A 19,821-nucleotide genomic window follows, 5' to 3' on the forward strand; every position below is an offset into this window, starting at 1 on the left:
CATGTCTGGGGTGCTGAACCAGAGCGACTGTTTGCCCCCACCTTGCTTTCCGGTACGCCTGCCACAGCTCCTCGATTGTGACACGGCATGGCTGTGCGTTCCTGGTGTAGCCCTTCTCCCCCACGCGATCTGCTCGGATGTGTCTGCGTTTCTTCAGCTGGATCGGAGCTGTGCCTGCACAGCCTCTTCTCCCCGCAGACCCAGAAGATCCACCACCTCCTGTGTGCTCCAGGCAGGAATGCATTTGGAGCAGGACTGATCTGCTGGGCAGGCGAGCTCTCCATGCCGAACAAACCGGAAATTGAAATTAAAAAGTTCCCGGTCCTTTAATAGGGAAAGGGCTGTTTCCTGTGTACTTGGCTGGGGGGGGGCAGCAGAGTTGAGAATGGTGACCAGAGTGGTCACAGTGGAGCATTGTGGGATAGCTCCTGGAGGCCAGTTAAGTCAACGTAAGCAACGCAGTGTCTACACTGCCACCACATTGATCTAACTAGGTCGAATTAAGTGCTATGCCTCTCGCAGAGGTGGAGTACTTAAGTTGACATAGCAGGCGAGTTACATTGGCGGAAGGGACCTGCTAGTGTTGACACAGACGTTATTAGGTCAACATAACTGTGTAGTGTAAGCCAGGTCTTAGTAAACACCAATGTAAAAATGCAGTGGTAGGTAAAACAAAAGAGGCTAGGTAAGTCTGTAAAACACATTAAAGTTCAAAGATCAAAACATCTCAGTCTTATCTGTGAAAGCATACAGCTGCTGATAATCCCTGATTTAGTCACATTATTTATTTAGCAGTTAATGATAAGCATCCTGTAAATTACTCATGTTTAGGAAAAGTCCCTAAAACCACTTTTGTTCTGGAAGAGAACTAAATAAGATGTGAACTGTTCCTGCTGTCTCAAACAAATTCTGAGAAATTAGACAGCTGGTTCTTCCCTTGCTTCATCGCTTTAGGGAAGCAAGGGAAGAAGCTCCAGCACTCAGCTTTTTTCAAGTCAGCTACTGATCTGAGTAACAAGGAGCAAACAAACAAACGAAACACAGAATTACTGTTGATGCTGAGAATGACTCACCTCTCACCGGTGCATATTGGCAGTGGATTTAGCCAACTATTACCCGCTTTTGTACCTGAACGACTAGTCAAAGTTTGGGGCTCTGGGGATGTTCCAGTTGGAAGTAGAAATTGTTGGAGTCTGATATTTTCTTTGACGAAATCTTGTTTACTTACAAGGAAGGTACAAAGTCCTGTGTCTCTCAATGCAAAAGGAACAAAAAGGAGCCATTTCGTAGCTTACAGCCCCAAGCTTCTTTAGTGAACACCAGACTCCAAAGCTCTCTCACTAGCTTTTTGCACTGACATAGCGCTGTGCGCACTAGAGCTAATGTCGGCATAACTGATGTCACTCGGGGGGTGGAATATTCATATCTGAGTGACATAAGTTTTGCTGATATAGATGGTCATATAAACATAGCCTACGTTTTTGGTTATTGTGAATATTAATTCTTGCAAAGGTTGCCTAGAGTTTGTCACAGGGCCTTCTATATATCTAAGTACTTTCAACATTTTCCCTGCCTAAAGCAGATAAACTTTGGGCTATATATTAATCCTGCTTCCCATCAATGTTAATATCTTTGTATAGCTACCTTATATACACATAATTATAATGCCTGTTCTTTTTCCTTATAACTTCTGTACTTCTGGATGCATTTAATTTCTATACTGTAGCCATAATTTCTTTATAATCAAAATGGCTGGCGATAATTATGCAAGAAGCCCCATTCACTATGGGACTATCTGAGCTGTGATGTGCATGTATTGTGGTTCCATGGATTCATAGGGAGAGGATAAGTACTAGTGTCACTCTGTCTGGAGATGGTCATGACCATGAGTGCCTACCTCAGGACAGACTGTCAAAAACACAGCAGACACCCCACACTGGTGGTGTATTCCATAATTAGATTTTACCAAGCCAGTAACAAATGTGAACTGGAGCACTATAACAGTCTCACCATAGAGTCAGACTTCTAGTCTCTCTTGCCACCCAGGCAGACTGGAGTTAGTGATAAATGGTCACTTACACCAAAAATCACACCATATTCAGATTGCTTCCAGTCCCAAGAGACCAGTCATTTACCCTAGATCAACTGGTACCCTAGACCTTACACCAAAGACAACGCCTGTAGCCAATCCTGTAATAAACTATCTAAAGGTTTATTAACTAGGAAAAAGAAATGAGAGAGTTGTTTACAGGTTAAATCAAGTAAACATATACACACAAATGAGTTACCATCTAAATCTTAAGAGTGACAGAATTATAGAGATCTGTCAATTCAAAGTATCTTTCAGGACAGACCCAAGAGATATCTCTTGGGGATCTCTAGCTTCAGTTTGGTGTATCTGATCCTGTGAGAGTTCAAACAGCAAAGAGATGAAAAATCTTCATGTCAGCTATTTTTATTTCCCACTACCAGCATTCAAAGCTACTAACGAGACCTTCAGCACATACTTCTCCATAGGATGGGGCAATTGACAAAATTTTTGCCTTATAATGGCCTGCTTAAATTTTAATAGTCCTCCTAGATGAGTTGGGGGAGGGACGATTCCCATGCCTGGGTTCAGAAGTTCAAATCAAATGTTTTCAAAGTTATAAAGCAAAACCCACATATTTTCTTATAGCATGGAATACGAACATTACAAGTGAGATTAATGCATGCAGCAATTTACAAGTATTTCATAGAGCTTAAACACTAAACACATTCTTATAAGACTAATGTCCATTTTGAGCAAAACTAGCATACCGGTAAACTGGTCTGGTCTCCAGTTGTGAAATCCCTGCTGGAGCATGTGCCCAGATCTAGCTGATATCAAACAAAACTTTGTCCTGAAAAGGAATCCATACAGACAGGCCTGAAACTTGCACTAAATCCCACTCATTTCAGTGGGACACCATGAAAATGTAAAGGTCTATGCATAGATTTCTTCGTGGGTTCTAAAGCAATCAATTCTGAGCTGCTGAGCACTCAAACACCCACTGACATCACTGGGAGTTAAAGGTGCAACCTACCAAGCTTGGTCCCATAGCTGAGATTGCAATGGATAAATTCCTCTTTTTTTTTTTTAACCAATTAACTCTGCAATACTTAAGTTTGAAAGAGAGAGGTAGTTTCTCCCAATCTCCACACTTCAAAAGACTAGCTTCTGCCTTGCCTAAATTCCACATATAATTAATCAAGTTTTTATGTGTTTCAGACACTGTTGCTTTAAAAGGAGGATGAGTGTCAGAGTATGGGAAAACAGAAAGGAACAAGGGGCAGAGAGGGGACAGCTAACAGCTTGGAACTAGGATACTCTGTTGGCCTGAACTGTTTTCCTGTTTGCCAAGTTAGTCACAAACATATCTGATAAGGAAAGCACCATAACAATACACCATTTGTGTATGCTCTTCTTTTTATCTCTACTCAGCAAGGACTGTAAGAAACGGGGAGGACACAAATGATCCATCTGCAGGCTTGACTGAAACTTTCATTTTCTAGTACTATGAATGTATAACTTAGAAATTATTTGAACTGGGGAAGTTCCCAGCATTTCTGTTTCAGGTGCTAATGCCTCAGACTGTTGGTTTTTCTCTAGGTTGCTGAAGCTTTGTGCTGGTTCTGAGCATGGACCTGTGGCTTTCCCATGCAGGAAAGAGCTCATGGAAGAAGAGCATACCAGCTGAATATTCCCATATGGCCCTGAGAGGATAATTCTGCAGTTATTTTTATTATTTTTTTAAATCTATAGTGGCAACAATAGAGCAAATTCTCCTTTCAGTTAAACCCATGAAAATCCAATGGCTTTATTAAGAATAAACTTAGGTTAATTGACTTTCAGTCTCAATGTGCTTCCCTTAAGTCCTCTGTCTTGCAATCAGATTTGCATAGGCAGAGCCTTGGATACACACTCTGAAATTTATTGGGGCTGTACACAGGCACTTGGGTCTGCCTGTGCGCATCCAAATGCGGGACTGGAGACCAATTTTGCATTTTGATTGCAATCAATATCTTATTTGGCATGGGATTCCTGCTGGGATTTGAACACTAAACATAACCCTTTGCAGATTTTGAAAAATGTCTGACAAAAAACATCCTTAAAATGCCTTTTGAAAGAACATAGGCATACAGCAGGTATTTACAGTATTAAGATAAAGAACAATTAAGATAATGTTAATAGAAGCTGTAAAGTCAGCTCCAACAGCCGGTTCTACTTTAGTTTTGAATCAGTGCAGTTGTAACTGAAGATGGCACCTCAAATGTCCAACATTTAAATCACTTATTTGACCCAAGTAATTGATAGCCATGAATCATGAGAGTGGATAATACGAAGCACTGCAAAATATTGAAGAGGCTAGAAAATGGTTTGTTTGTTTGTCTTGTTTTCTGTGTTGCTGAGACAACACAGTGATCCCTGCTGATCCATTGACACTGTAGATTGAACTTTTTGCCAGACACACTATTTCCAAAGTATACATATGACATGGCTCTGGAGGATGGATGACGCTGTGCCAGTCAGTGTCTGCATTTAAGATGGGAAAAGGAGCTATATAATCTCAGAGCTGCTTCCCAAGTTGAAAACATATGTTTAGTACTTAAAAAAACTGGCCAAAATGACATGTTGTAGAAGCATGGCACATCTAGCAATGCAAAAGATAGATGATGCATGAAATAAAAAAACATGCCAATTCCTCACAGAAAATGTATATAATGAAAGTATTTAATCTACTTGAGATGTGTTGGCATGAAACATCTGCTGCAGTCTTCACTTCTTTCTGACTTTAGCACATTTGAATATTCTTGCAAACCACAGAACACTCTCAGGGGCACTTTTTTTTAAAAAAAAAATTACCATAGAAAACTCCCAAACCATCTTTGTTGTTATTGTTAATTTTTTTTTAAAAGGAATTAACAGTCCTGAGACTTCAAGGGAAGTAAAAGCTGTGTCACATTGTGTAATGCATCTAGCTGTTTCAGTGGTTCCCAAACTGTTGATCTGTGCTGATTTGGCTGGTCACATAATTTAAGCTGTTTTGTTTTCAGCTGCTAAATCAAAGTAATAAAAGCTAACAAATACACTCAGTGCTTCCCTAGTAGATCTTTCCCATGTAAACAATTGCTGTAGTTGCCACAGGGATGGTGTGTGTTTGTGAAATGGGCGCAGTGGTGTGCTGTACAGTTGTGATGGGGAGGGAAGGCAGGCTATGCAGTTGTAATGCATTGTAATTGTAATTGTGTGGTTCACCCAATTCTGAATGGTAAAAGATGTTGCCATGAGACTCTCTCTACTCAACTGTAGTCCACACTGTAAAAATGTTTGTGATCCCAAACTAATGTTCACAGTTGTTTCACACACACACAGCTACAAAAGGATATTGAGCCACCTCTACCCAAAACATCATCATTCCCTGATATTGTGATTCAATATGTATTTTCTATTAGTGCTCAGAGGACCCCGTCACTGGCAGGAATGAGGCTACATTGGGGTAGGCCCCATACAAACACTTAGGGCTTGTGTACACTTAAAACGCTGCCGCTGCACCTTCAGCGAAGATGCTACCTATGTCAACCATTGGTGTAGGTATTCCACCTCCCTGAGAGCCAGTAGCTAGGTCAATGGAAGACTTCTCGGGGCTTAGGTCAGTTTAACTGCATCACTCAAGGGGGTGAATTTTTCACTTCCTGGAGCGGCAAAGTTATGCCAAGCTAATTTCCTAATACGGACCAGTCCAGAGTAAAAGACAGTGTTTGCCCTGAGAGCTGGCAATCTAATGTCCTCATCCTACAAAGACTTACACACATTCTCAAAGCCAATGGGATGAATTATGTGCTCAGAATGAAGTATGTGCTTAAGTCTTTGCAGGATTGAGGACTAAATAGACAAGTGATGTATGAAGTGCTGGTGGGACAGGGAAATAATCAAACACCTACAATTAAAAAATAAATGCACATAAACTTAGCCTTCATAGATAAAAGTGTTACTGCAGAGATGGGTGCTGAAGGAGAGGGCAGTGACCTTACCAGTCAGTTCTAGGATGGCATTCCACTGCAGGGTTCTTCTAATGCAGCTCCAGTGCTGGTCCTGCATTTCTAGTAACTAGCACACTTAACCACCCCCATCCACCACCCACTATCAGGGCTTATTTTATGTTATATTGGAATAAAACAGGATAAAGAGTTAAAGTGGTGCTTTCTAGGAGGCAAAGCAATTTTAGCAGCTTTGGTTTTACTTGTTATTGCTTATAATTCAGCAAAATTCTAGATTTTTTTTTTTTACCAAAAGTGTCTGAGTGCTCAGAGATTTCTATATGAAGAATGATCATTTGTACTTATTAAGATTTAATGTTGTACTCTGCTGGGTGTCATTTGGAAAGTAGTGACTTAGTCATATTCCACTTGAAGTAGAGAATTCATCTGTTGGCAATGCAGACTAGTGGTTCTTTCATTTAGAGTCCTTAGCTTCTGTTAACCCTGTTTCTCAAAGGCATTATTTTTAATATATGTGTTTTCACAAAAAGAATACCATCTCAGACCTTATTTTCCTTGAAAGTGGCTTTATTAATCTCTATACCTCTGTTAATTTATACCAAAGTATAAATTGGCCAAACCGGACAGTCTCTACATAAAAGAATAAATGGACACAAATCAGACGTCAAGAATTATAACATTCAAAAACCAGTCGGAGAACACTTCTATCTCTCTGGTCACTCGATTACAGTCCTAAAAGTTGCAATTCTTCAAAAAAAGAACTTCAAAAACAGACTCCAACGAGAGACTGCTGAATTGGAATTAATTTGCAAATTGGACACCATTAAATTAGGCTTGAATAAAGACTGGGAGTGGATGTGTCATTACACAAAGTAAAACTATTTCCCCATTTTTATTTTTCCCCCCTACTGTTCCTCACACGTTCTTGTCAACTGCTGGAAATGGCCCACCTTGATTATCACTACAAAAGGTTTTTTTTTCTCTCCTGCTGGTAATAGCTCACCTTACCTGATCACTCTTGTTACAGTGTGTATGGTAACATCCATTGTTTCATGTTCTCTGTGTATATAAAATCTCCCCACTGTATTTTCCACTGCATGCATCTGATGAAGTGAACTGTAGCTCATGAAAGCTTATGCTCAAATAAATTTGTTAGTGTCTAAGGTGCCACAAGTACAGATTTCTAAAAAGTCCCTCTCTTTTGCTAGAGAATTAAGTCGATTGTTCTTCAAAAGTGTGTCTTACATATTACTTTAACAAGGTGTGTTGGGGAGAGGACATGGAGTAGGTTGCTACAGAGAGCTTGGAATTATTATGGATTAATAGAGCATAAAAATAAAGTAGCAACAATTTACTTAGAGGAGAAAAATCAACCGCAGTTCAAGTAAAATAGAAAGTGTTGGCAAATCAGTGAAAACTAGAGCAGTGTGAACCCATCCATGTCTAGGTGGAATGAGCTGGAGATTATTGTGTGTTGATATCTGGTTTGCACAGGTTCAAAGGACAGGCCTTGGAGGTTCCTGTTTGAACAAAACATTTTCCCATATTTGAATCTTATTGTGAATTTTTAAGCAAGGTTCATGCTCATCCCACAAAAGGTGCACACAAGCTTGCTGGGCCTCGAATTAGGTTTCACCTCAGACACAACATCAGAATGCTGATCTCAGGGAAAATAAATGTCCTTTGTAAAAATGGACTAGAATTACTATGTGAGCCAAAATAGCAAAGAGACAATTCCCACTAACTGGGGGAAATTTCACTAACTCAGGGAAGATAACATTTTACTAGACACTGTCTGTTAGAGTCAAGCCAACACCAAGACTGGGGAGAAGAAGTCTGGAAAATAATCTAGCTGAGTTAGAGAACTGAAATAAAATGCAGTCCATAGTAAGGGATAAAGACGATTAGTTCACTGATTAGTTCACACAACAGATCGGAACCTTGACACAAAACTAGAGAAAGACTCAAGCTGAAAAATCTGGGTCCAGATACAAAAAAATGAAACAAAACAACAAACAACCAAAACCCACCACTACGTCTGGGGGAGTTTTTGGTTACAAAATTTTGGTTTGGGTCATTATGAATATCATTTACCATTCTAGGACCTTAGAGATAAACATGCAGAATAAGGGCCTAGTTCCAAACCCATTGAAGCCAGTGGGAGCCTTTCCATTGTCTATAGTGGGTTTTGGATCAGACCCTAAGTACCTGCCTTGAAGAGCTCAACAGACATCAAATAAATGAAGGATGTAAGATAGGATACAGTTGTTGCGTTGTCTGGCGTGGCTACCTCAGGGCAGACTGTCAGAAAACAAGGGCAGACACCTCAAACTGGTGGAATGTTCTATAAACTTTGGTAAGCTTACCAAAGCCTAGGACTTTCACTTAATATTGAGAAGACTAAAGTGTTCTATCAGCCTTCCTCAGGCCTTGCACATGACCCACCACAAATTACCATAGAGGGACAGACTTTAGAGATAGTCGAGCACTTCTGCTACCTCGGTAGCCAACTCTCTCAAAATGCAAAAATTGACAGACAGATCCAGCCCAGGATCCAGTGCTCCAATGCCTCCTTTGGGAAACTGCTCTGATGTGTTTTCACAGACCATGATCTACGGAAGGACACCAAGATGCAGGTCTATAAGACAGTTGTCTTCCCTACACCCCTCCATGGATGCGAAACCTGTGTAGCCTACCGATAGCACCTCAAGAATCTGGACAGATACCACCACAGATACCTCAGGAAGGTCCTTCACATCAAGGGGAAAGATCGCCACACTGATGCTAGCATCCTCACTGAAGTCAATGTCACCAGCACTGAAGAAATGATCATTATGCACCAAGTCTGCTGGGTTGGACAAGTGCAGATACCAGATTCTCACCTCCCAAAACAAGTCCTCTACTCTCAGCTCACCCATGGTCAGAGATCCTGTGGTTGTCAGAGGAAATGCTACAAAGACACACTAAAAGCCTATGTCAAGAAAACTGATGTGGACATTACAAGCTGGGAGGAGCAAGCCACCAACCGACCCCAATGGCGCCACATCCTCCAACAGACAGGGGCCCACTTCACAGAGAAGCGCCTTGCCCTCGAAGCTGAAAAAAGAGAGAAGCAAGGAAAAAGAAATAACTTTCTCCCAGCAGGCAGCTGCCCGCCAGGAAATGTCTGTACCTACTGCGGGCGGATCTGTGGTCATCTCAGGACCTCCGTGGTAGAGATCATCCTCGAATCAATGTTCTATAACTAGATTTCAGCAAGCCAGTAACAAATGTTAACTCCTGGATCACTATACCAGTCTCACCATGGAGTCACAGACAGTCCCCCTAGGCTCCGCAGCCTATCTTGCCACCCAGACAATCTGAAATTTATGATAATTGTCACTTAAACCAAAAATCATACCGCATCTGATTTCTGCCAGCCCCAAGAGACCAGTCACTTACCCCAGATCAATTGGTACTTACATCAAAGACAACACTGGCAGCCAATTCAATAGTAAACTAACTAGAAATGTATTAGCTAAGCAAAAGAATGAAAGTTATTGAGAGGTTAAAGCAGGTAAAATACATGTACAAGTGAATCACGGTTTGTAACTCCAAATGGTGGCAGTGATGTAATAAATGGCCAGTCTCCCAAAAGTCCCCTTGGGGTACCCAGATTGTCTCTGGGGATCTCCACTTTGCATCTAGTATACTTCCCTCTAAGAGTCCAGAGATGAAGGATCTTTCTTTGAATCCATTCTTATATCTTTTTCTGACAGAAGACAAGCTGACAGTGTCGCTACCCAGGTGGGATTTTCCTTTGATGACGGTGAGTGAGGAATGCACTTAGTCTTTTGACCTCCAACCATCAGATATAACAACCACTTGCTTTGAAATTAGCATTTTCTGTTAAAGTCCTTCATTAGCATGTCACAAGATTTCTTTGATGGATTATTTAGTTACAGGAGTATACACAATGTAAATATTTGCTATTACATTATAACAGACAAGTGAAAACAATGTCCCATTAGTTTTCATGAAGTTTAAACACCAGATACAGTCTTATTCACCTAACCATTACTTTGATCTATACTAATAGACCACTGAATTGACCTGAATACTCTAGCATGACCTGGTCTGCCAGTGTCACAACGGCAATCAAGAAAGCACATGGCAACATTAGCATTCGTCATGTTAACACCACAGGTTTTGGTTAGAGTGGATTAATTTTATTATTAATACTTCTGAAAGGACAATATAAGGGTCATTTACATCACTGTGATCTTGAAAGAGGCATTTTGACTACTATCACCACCACCAAAAGTTGCAGGTCCACAAAGCTCAAACCCACCTGAAACTTGTCCCTCTTTTGAAGTTTGACAACGTTCTTTTCCATTTGAAAAGCCACTCCACTTTTTGGTTTTAGCTGGAACTTGCTATAGAAGTACCACAGTACTGCAAGAGAGATTATTCTCATGGTACACAAGGCCCAGCTGGTACCAACAAGTACTGGAGATAGGCAGCTAGATAGATGGGTTGCTTGTTGCAAAAGCTGCATCACAAGTAGCGCTGGAATGAAGTGAAAGCACAATCGAAACAACAAAGCCATTTTGGATCAGGTTTATATTAACCCCTCCAAACCTCATAAAACTCACTCCTTGTTGGTCTCCATTTCAATCTGAACACTCAGAGCAGAGCCAATGAAAGACTGGCTAGGATGCACAAACCCCCAGGGGGATCCTGAGCCGCTTCTAAAGAAAGTGAAACCTGCACTTGTATGCTATCTCATAACAAAACCAGGTGAAACTTGAGGATTTTGGGGATTAGTTTAAACTGGAAACGTAGAGCAAAATTTGGGCTATTTGGGTTAGTTAAACATCCCTGCACCAAAGCCAAAGAAAATGCTTGACAAAACCATGAGAAAACCTAGCCACCATGTTTCATACTGCTCCTCTTGTGACTTACAGGAAGTGAATTTCGAGGGGTCCCAGAGACATTTAAGAGACAGATCTTTAGCTGGTATAAATCCTTAACTTCATTGTCTGCATTATGTCACCAACTAAGGATCTGGCCCTAATATTTTAATACATGCAGATTTTCTGAAGCCTCCTCCACAGCTTCATTTTTGCTGAGCATTTCTCATGCATCAGTGAAAACAGAAGTTTCAAATAAAGGGAGAAACTGAAGTGAGGCCAAGCATATTTATGTAAACAGTGGAGCCAAGAAGGAAGAGAGAGATATACTGACATTGTACTGTGAACTGAGCTGCATACCAGGAATACCTTGGACATCATTCACACAGTTTACACCTACATGTCAGTAATGTGTTGAAAATTCCCCCATCTGATATGATGTGAAATTCTTGGCTGTCACTGAAAACAATGAAATTAGCTTTCAGATGTTCTGCATAAACACATCATCACCTCTGCAAGCATTCAGCAGTGGGAAACTCCTGGGGTGTCCAAAAGCTCCACAGCTGTGGATGCTGAAAGAAAAGAAACCAAAATATTTACAGATGCCCAGGAACAACACGACACAATTCTGTTGCCCATACAGAAGAAAGGGTTGGATGGAATAAGCACAATTGTGTGCTAGAAATTATCTGTAGATAATGGCTTGGTGACAGATTTGAACAAAGCCAAGCAAGGAAAATAACCCAGTTTAAATATTACAATGATATGTTATGCTAATACATTCTTCAATTTGCCAACACAACTAACAGGAAGTACTGGTGTGTAGACAAAAGTAACACTGTCAAATACCCAGTTTCCTCAGTTATTTGATAGGCATTGTGCAAAAATGTAATAAACACATAACTGTGTTTTATTAAAGAGAAGTTATGATTAGAAAAGTGATTAGGCAAAAAAAGTTGTTTTCCGTGTTGTGTAGCCCTCTTGGTCCCAGGATATGAGCGATAAGGTAGGTTTGGTAATACCTTTTATAGGACCAAAATGGCGCCATTATCTTCAACAATGGGTGTTCCCTGTTTGTATTCAGAGTTACTCTCTGCTGACTTAAATGACAAAAAAAAGAAGTCTTCCCTCCTGTTTTACTTCAGCTGATATTCAAGTGCTAACAGAGCTGCAGTACAGGAGATTATGCTGGGTCTCATTTTGACTCACGCATCAGCAGAACCATTAAATAAGTTTCTATTGCAGAACTTTTACTATGAGGTTGTCAGAACCCAGCTACAGCTTGACTTTCAGCTCCCAGGATGGTTTTGCAAATTTGATGGAATCAGTAAAAAACATGGAACCACACTACGCCATTTCTGCTATTACTTTTTAGAGCAGGGGTTGGCAACCTTCAGCACGCGGCCCATCAGGGTAATCCGCTGGTGGGCCGCGAGACATTTTGTTTATGTTGACTGTTCAGGCACGGCCCCCCACAGCTCCCAGTGGCCACGGCTCACCATTCCCGGCCAATGGGAGCTGCAGGAAGTCTGTCTTTCAGATTATTCAGGCTGAACACTGTGCTACACTATCTACTCAGTCAAACTTTCTTGTTCAGCATGAACACTTTCAGCAAAGTGAAGCTTAATATATGTCTGTTTGCCAGATGATGTTTCTTTCCTTCTTGGTTGTCGTGGTAGTCTGTTCAAATGCTAGTGGCACTTCAATATGTGAAGATAATGCCAAGTAATAGAATGATAAAAAATCAGGGGCCTTTGTAAATAAGTTAATATTATAAAAATTGGATTGGTAATAGGTTTGGGTAATAGTTTAGGTTAATTGAGGATTGATTTTAGTTTACTCTGAAAAAGATTATACTATATTGTTATACTAGCATGAAAATTGCTCGGCTATGATGGGAATCAAGCTGATGTATATTAACCCTAGAAGATACACACATTTTCAATCTCCTTATATAGAATGGTGCTCTCAGGATACCATGCCAAATGCTAGTGAATACAGGGGGAAATTTCTAAATATCACTGAGCAAATGAATGAAGAAGGAATGCTAGGCCTGGCCTGTGATGGCAGCATCCTATTGAAACAAGAATCAGTAAAGGCACCATAGGTGGAATGTCTGCTTTCCTTGATACACAGATCTGTAATCCTATCCATTCTCGATTCCAGAGAGATCAGACCCTGAAGCAGGGATGCCAGAACAGGGCAGGGACCCTGGGGCCATGGCCTCATCACTTTTACAAGTGGGAGGGATATGCCTTCCCACTGTTTACCAGCCATAAGGGCGAGTGCTGGGGGGTAAAGAGGACTGAGCAGGGGGAAGGGTATTGAGGGGAAGTGGCAGTGAAGGAGCAGCGCCTCGGGGAAGAGGGGGCGCTGGGACTGGGCCTTAGGGAAAGAGGCAGCACAGGGACGGGGCCACGGTTTGGGTGCCGGTGGATCCCCCTCCCCCGACTTTTAGGAAGCTTCTGCCACTCCTACCCTGAAGCAATGGGCCAGATTCTCTACACAGTGTGAAGCCCTTTTGCACCACTCAGTAGATATAAAGGGGCCATAATCTGGCCCAGTAGAGAATTCCACTGGAGAAAAGCTCTCAGCTGGCACAAGCGTGCAAGTGTTTCTAACCCACCCCTCCCAGTAGCTGGGTTCCGAGTTGGGAGTGGGAGAGGATGTGTCAAGGGCAGGCAGGTAGTGGGGTAGAGTTCCAGTATGCCAGTCCTCTAGGATCTATTAAGATGTAGCCCAAAATTCCTGATTCTCCTTTTACTCATACCTTTTCGACACTGGTACAGTGGGGTTGGGAAAAGGTAAATAAGGGCCAGAAGATAAAAGCCTGTTGCATATAAAGAAAGGAGGGTTTGAGATGAACAGGAAAAAAAGTAGGGTGCAAAGAAGATAGTGACTTAACAGAAATCTCAAAGGGTCAGATCTATTTAAAAATAATTTCTAAGCAGCCGAGGGATATGGCTATAGAATTTGGCATTTCTTTGCCACATGTTTAAGTATTGCAAAGAGCAATTACTAAGAGCCAGGAAAGTGCTTACAGATGCAACAATTGGTTATTAAAATCTGTCTGGCAGAAAGCCAGCAAGAGGGAGTGTCCGTACGCTGCTAGGGAAAGTGATTAAAACATAAACAGGATGTACTGAAGTAGCCAAATATGTTTACAAGAATATTCTATTCATATGCCATTTCACTAGTTAGCTCTTCTGTACAATACTTACCCTTTGTCCAATGCAGCTGCTGTATTCCTTGCCAGCAGAGATACACTCTTGATATTTCAGCATATATCTTGGAAAGAATGATTCAATATTTATTAACTGATAAAAAATAAATGTGCAAATATTGTAAGTCCAAGGTACACACACAATGGATGCAAAAGAACACCCACAATGTGCACATTAAATTACCAGAAAAAGAAAAGGAGTACTTGTAGAACCTTAGAGACTAACAAATTTATTTGAGTATAAGCTTTCGTGAGCTACAGCTCACTTCATCGGATGCATTCAGTGGAAAATACAGTGGGGAGATTTTACATACACAGAGAACATGAAACAAAGGGTGTTACCATACACACTGTAACAAGAGTGGAGAGTGATCACTTAAGGTGAGCTATTACCAGCAGGATGCGGGGGACGGGGGAGGGAAGGGCACCTTGATTATTACTACAAAAGGTTCCCCGTTCCCCCCCGCCCCGCTCTCCTGCTGGTAACAGCTCACCCTAAGTGATCACTCTCCTTACAGTGTGTATGGTAACACCCTTTGTTTCATGTTCTCTGTGTATGTAAAATCTCCCCACTGTATTTTCCACTGCATGCATCCGATGAAGTGAGCTGTAGCTCACGAAAGCTTATGCTCAAACCTAAAAGTGGCAATTCTTCAACAAAAAAACTTCAAAAACAGACTCCAACGAGAGACTGCTGAATTGGAATGAATTTGCAAACTGGATATAATTAACTTAGGCTTGAATAGAGACTGGGAGTGGATGGGTCATTACACAAAGTAAAACTATTTCCCCCATGTTTATTCCACCCCCTACCGTTCCTCAGACATTCTTGTCAACTGCTGGAAATGGCCCACCTTCATTATCACTACAAAAGGTTTCCCCCTCCCAACCCCCCCACCCCACCCCACCCCGCTCTCCTGCTGGTAATATCTCACCTTAAGTGATCACTCTGGTTACTGTGTGTATGGTAACACCCATTGTTTCATGTTCTGTGTGTATATAAATCTCCCCACTGTATTTTCTACTGAATGCATCCGATGAAGTGAGCTGTAGCTCACGAAAGCTTATGCTCAAATAAATTTGTTCGTCTCTAAGGTGCCACAAGTACTCTTTTTCTTTTTGCGAATACAGACTAACACGGCTGCTACTCTGAAACCTGTCACTTTTAGGTCTGTAATTGAATGACCAAAGAGATTGAAGTGTTCTCCAATTGGTTTTTGAATGTTATAATTCTTGACGTCTGATTTGTGTCCATTTATTCTTTTACGTAGAGACTGTCCAGTTTGGCCAATGTACATGGCAGAGGGGCATTGCTGGCACATGATGGCATATATCACATTGGTAGATGTGCAGGTGAATGAGCCTCTGATAGTGTGGTTGATGTGATTAGGCCCTATGATGGCGTCCCCTGAATAGATATGTGGACACAGTTGGCAACGGGCTTTGTTGCAAGGATGGGTTCCTGGGTTAGTGGTTCTGTTGTGTGGGGTGTGGTTGCTGCTGAGTATTTGCTTCAGGTTGGGGGGCTGTCTGTAGGCAAGGACTGGCCTGTCTCCCAAGATCTGTGAGAGTGATGGGTCGTCCTTCAGGATGGGTTGTAGATCCTTGATGATGCGTTGGAGAGGTTTTAGTTGGGGGCTGAAGGTGATGGCTAGTGGCGTTCTGTTATTTTCTTTGTTGGGCCTGTCCTGTAGTAGGTGACTTCTGGGTACTCTTCTGGCTCTCTCAATCTGTTTCTTCACTTCAGCAGGTGGGTATTGTAGTTGTAAGAATGCTTGATAGAGATCTTGTAGGTGTTTGTCTCTGTCTGAGGGGTTGGAGCAAATGCGGTTGTATCGTAGAGCTTGACTGTAGACAATGGATCGTGTGGTGTGGTCTGGATGAAAGCTGGAGGCTTGTAGATAGGCATAGCAGTCAGTAGGTTTCCGGTATAGGGTGGTGTTTATGTGACCATTGCTTATTAGCACCGTAGTGTCCAGGAAGTGGATCTCTTGTGTGGACTGGTCCGGGCTGAGGTTGATGGTGGGATGGAAATTGTTGAAATCATGGTGGAATTCCTGAAGGGCTTCTTTTCCATGGGTCCAGATGATGAAGATGTCATCAATGTAGCGCAAGTAAAGTAGGAGCATTAGGAGACGAGAGCTGAGGAAGCGTTGTTCTAAGTCAGCCATACAAATGTTGGCATACTGTGAGGCCACGCGGGTACCCATGGCAGTGCTGCTGATTTGAAGGTATACATTGTCCCCAAATGTGAAATAGTTATGGGTGAGGACAAAGTCACAAAGTTCAGCCACCAGGTTTGCCGTGACATTATGCAGGTTTCTACTTACCACACACAAACCCCACCCAACACTGTGCCTCAGCTCTGATCTGGAGGGACTGCAGTGACAAACCCCACCCATGTGTCTTCTTTCACAAGCATTTTCATGATTCCTCCTACTCCACCCATTACGCATAGAATATCTTCCCCACAACTAGTTTGTGTAGCCAATATCCACTCCTTTTTCAAAGCCCTCCTCAACTCTTATTTCTGTCACAGCAACTCCAGGAAAAGGCCAGCTGATAACGACTGTGTAGAGGGCCACTGGGGGATCACTGGTCTTTAGGAAAGGTCTCTGAACAATAAAGTTTGCACATAGTTAGTCTGTGTAAATGTATTTTCTTATTACTGTTCTCTCCCCTTCCCTCCTACTGTTTGATACACTCATAGGTTTTGTATGGTCTTAAACTAGACTGGAAGCTCCTTGGGGAAGAGTCTGTGTCCTCATATGTGTTTGTATAGTACCTAGCACAAAAGGATCCGGATAGCGATTGGAGCCTCTGTATGCTTTCAAAATAATAATGCAATAAATATAAATAAACAACAACAACAACAGCAATAAAATAATAAATAATTATAATTATAACTAATAATAATAATAACGAGTTAGAGACAATGGAAAGGGTAGCTATATAAATGGATAAAAGCAGCAAGACATAATTAGAAGGATGTAATCTAGTGTCTACTACCTTCCAGTTCAGTAGACTCTTTCAGGGCCCTCAGTGGCTACACCAGCTGTCTCGTGGTGGTATTTGTGAAGGAAAATGCAGCAGTCTCCATATTCTTGTGTTATCAGGCAGGGCATTATTCAGTCAGTTTGCCTTTCCCCATGCCCACAATGGCCTCAGCCAGCTTCCTCACAGCACAATCTGAGCAAGAGCTTTAACCCTTGACCACAGGTTCAGACCTCTATTTCTATACTTACAGTTCTAACTGTGGAGAACTGGGAAACATGCTATATAGTTATGGAATAATAGGTGTGACTCAGTTTCCCCTTGTATTGTTACACACCAGGAAAAGAAGGGGTTAATTCCTTTCTTTGAAAAAAGACATGCAATGCAGTGACTGAGGGGAGGTCATGAAGCATGAATGAAGTAACATAGCTAGGGGGTAATTAATGCAAATCTCTAGACAGCTAAACAACTGTTACTCTTTAGCATCTTCACAACAGTTACCTTTTACCATTTCCACAACTCCCAAATGTTTACTTTCCTCCAAACCCTGTATTATCAAGATGGGTAGAAGTAGAATAGAATAGAATAGTAGAGTAGAATAACAGGTTTCAGAGTAGCAGCCGTGTTAGTCTGTATTCGCAAAAAGAAATGGAGTACTTGTGGCACCTTAGATGCATCCAATGAAGTGAGCTGTAGCTCACGCAAGCTTATGCTCGAATAAATTTGTTGGTCTCTAAGGTGCCACAAGTACTCTTTTTTCTTTTTTAGAGTAGAATAGAATTTCCCCCTGAGGGAAATTGCATATGCTGGTTTTGACCAAATTCAAGAGGCCCAGCAAACAGAGAATTGTACAGCGTGCTCAACCTGCTCTATAGTAAGGTTTCAGAGTGGTAGCCGTGTTAGTCTGTATCAGCAAAAAAACCCGAGGAGTACTTGTGGCATCTTAGAGACTAATAAATAAACTTGTTAGTCTCTAAGGTGCCACAAGTACTCCTCGGTTTTTTTCTATAGTAAGGGTCTCGCTTACTGGATGGAAGAACTGATATGGCATAGTGACCGAGACAGACAGACCCTGAAGAAAGAGCTTGAAGGACTTTGAAACCTACCAGGGTCTCCATGGAGCATGTGAGTCACATGCATATAAGTTGTTTATTGTTTAAGATATATTTCCTCTGTAATGCTTTTGTTCTAAATAAAAATACTTTGCTTTGTGAAGGCTGGATGGTCACTTGGAAACCGGTCATAGCCCTTGGGAGAGAAAAGGACAGCAACTGCTGAACTAAACTCAGACTTGCTGAGGTGATCACAGTGAGTTGTACTAGGAAGTTGCAGCCAATGTCCCTGGTCGTAAAGGAGAGGAACGCAAGTTCCTGCTCCAAGAAAGTGATAAAAGGGTCAGAGGTGCAGTTACTCTGGAACTGTGACACTGCGGCCTGGTCTACGTCACAGAGTTAGGTCGATGCGAGGCAACTTACGTCATCCTTACAGTAAAATTTTGCTCCTGCTGACGTAATTGCCCTGCTATGCCGACAGAAGAGGTGAAGAGTCAATATCAATGTAGTTAGATGACACAGTGTCAGTGTAGACCCTGCGTTGCTTTCATCGACTGTTATTGGCTTCCAGAAGCTGTCCCACAATGCCCTGTACTGACAGTACAATCGGCCCTGGTGCAGGTTGTGCACAGCTGACACAAGAAGCAAAATATAGACATGCACAAGCGATGTAATTACTGTGGCAGCTGTGCACCGATGTAAGTTAGGTCGACTTACTTTGGTGGTATAGACATGCCCTCTAACTTAAGGTTATGTCTACACTAGAAACATTACAGCAGCACAGAGACAGCTGCATTGCTGTAGTGCAGACGCTTACTCCACCACTGCAATAAATCTACTTCACCTAGCCATGTCTACATCGGCACTCAGGTCAGCCTAGATACATCACACAGGTAGCCAGCAGTGGTTAACCCCTTCATTAGTTACGACATTCAACATCAGTTATTTTAAATTAAACCAAGTTTATCATCCAGTCAGGGGTTTGGCTGAAACTTCCTCCCACAACTCACTGTGATCACCTTAGCAAGTCTGAGTTTGGTTCAGCAATTGCTGACCTTTCCCAAGGGCTATGACAGGTTTACCAGTGACCATCCAGCCTTCACAAAGCAACAATATCCCCCCCCCCCCAACACACACACCACCACCACCACTGGTGTACCCTAGTGTCTCTGCAGGGGAGGGGATTGCCCTGTGTCCCTCCTGCTATGTCCACTGCATATTTTCTCAGTGTCATTCACACCATGGGTTATCTGCTCTTTGTTCTGTTCTAATGACCATGCTTTGGCATGTTAATTGTCCTGGCAGGGGGTGTCAGCCTGATTCTGTCTCAGTCTGCCTTCAAAGAAAGGCAGAGGCTATAATTGTTTTATAAGTCCCTCAGTTTAATACTACTCTAGCTCATATGAGTTATTGCAGTATTGTTCTAGTGGTGTCGGTACCAGGATATCAGAGAGAGAAGGTGCTGAGGTGGTATTGGACCAACTTCTGTTGGTGAGAGAGACAAGCTTTTTACAAGCTGTCTCTCTCACCAACGGAAAGAAAAGGAGTACTTGTGGCACCTTAGAGACTAACCAATTTATTTGAGCATGAGCTTTCGTGAGCTACAGCTCACTTCACCGGAATAAGAGAACACCTCACC

The sequence above is a fragment of the Natator depressus genome, chromosome 1, assembly GCF_965152275.1.
Source record: "Natator depressus isolate rNatDep1 chromosome 1, rNatDep2.hap1, whole genome shotgun sequence".
Lineage (NCBI taxonomy): Eukaryota > Metazoa > Chordata > Testudines > Cheloniidae > Natator > Natator depressus.